At 42.3% G+C, this 813-nt stretch overlaps 1 non-coding gene across 1 annotated transcript; it reads left to right on the forward strand.

Annotated features, from left to right (window-relative positions):
• Positions 1–390: 390 nt before the first annotated feature.
• trnas-aga (transfer RNA serine (anticodon AGA)) lies at positions 391–472 on the forward strand. The gene has a single exon. It is a non-coding gene; the product is annotated as a tRNA-Ser (tRNA).
• The last annotated feature ends 341 nt before the right edge of the window (positions 473–813 follow it).

The raw sequence follows: 813 nt of genomic DNA on the forward strand, positions 1-813 counted from the left end.
TTTAATTGGGAAAAATCTCTGTCATTGTGAGCATCTGGAAAGATCGGTTCCTTCGCCAGAAAAAGATATGAATATGTCATTAAACTTTGTTTGTTTCATGTCCAAGAATACTCAGATCAATAGCTCCCTTGATTACCTCTGCTGGTCATGTTCGCAAAGAGATCCAGCAAATTGCCAAGTGTGATTTTCCTTTGAATGAATAATTTTGACTCAATTTGGCTGCAAATGTCTTTTCCTAACTTTGTGCTTTTCTTCTTTTACATTGGTGTCTCGCACCTTACAAATGACAGCAAAGGTATGAATGGAGATGGAAAAATTTAACTCAAGTCAGCGGCAGCTTTCAATGAGATCACGGCTGATTTGGTCAGTGCTCAGGGCGCGGCGCTGTCTGTAGTCATGGCCGAGTGGTTAAGGCGATGGATTAGAAATTCATTGGGGTTTCCCCACGTAGGTTCGAATCCTACTGACGACGTTATGAATGCTTCCCTGCTGCAACATTTCAAAGTTCAAAACGCCTGTTTTGCAAACCATGCCTGTAATTTGATTAGACTTGAGAAACTCGAGTTCTTCATCAGAAATGCTCCACACTTAAAACATTATCTCTGTTTCTCTTTCCAGATACACTGCTCGACACATCGGGTTTCTGCAGTTGTTATTGAACTCCCTGAGCAGAAGTGCTGCTTTTCATTAGAATCCTTTAATCCCTTGTCCTCTGTTCTCTGACTCTGGTCATTGGCAACACTTCCTCCTGCTCGTCAGAGTGCTCATTCCCCACCGCTCCCTCTCCCATCATTACAAATAACTGCAGGAAAT

This window comes from Chiloscyllium punctatum, chromosome 50 (assembly GCF_047496795.1).
Source record: "Chiloscyllium punctatum isolate Juve2018m chromosome 50, sChiPun1.3, whole genome shotgun sequence".
Taxonomy (NCBI): domain Eukaryota; kingdom Metazoa; phylum Chordata; class Chondrichthyes; order Orectolobiformes; family Hemiscylliidae; genus Chiloscyllium; species Chiloscyllium punctatum.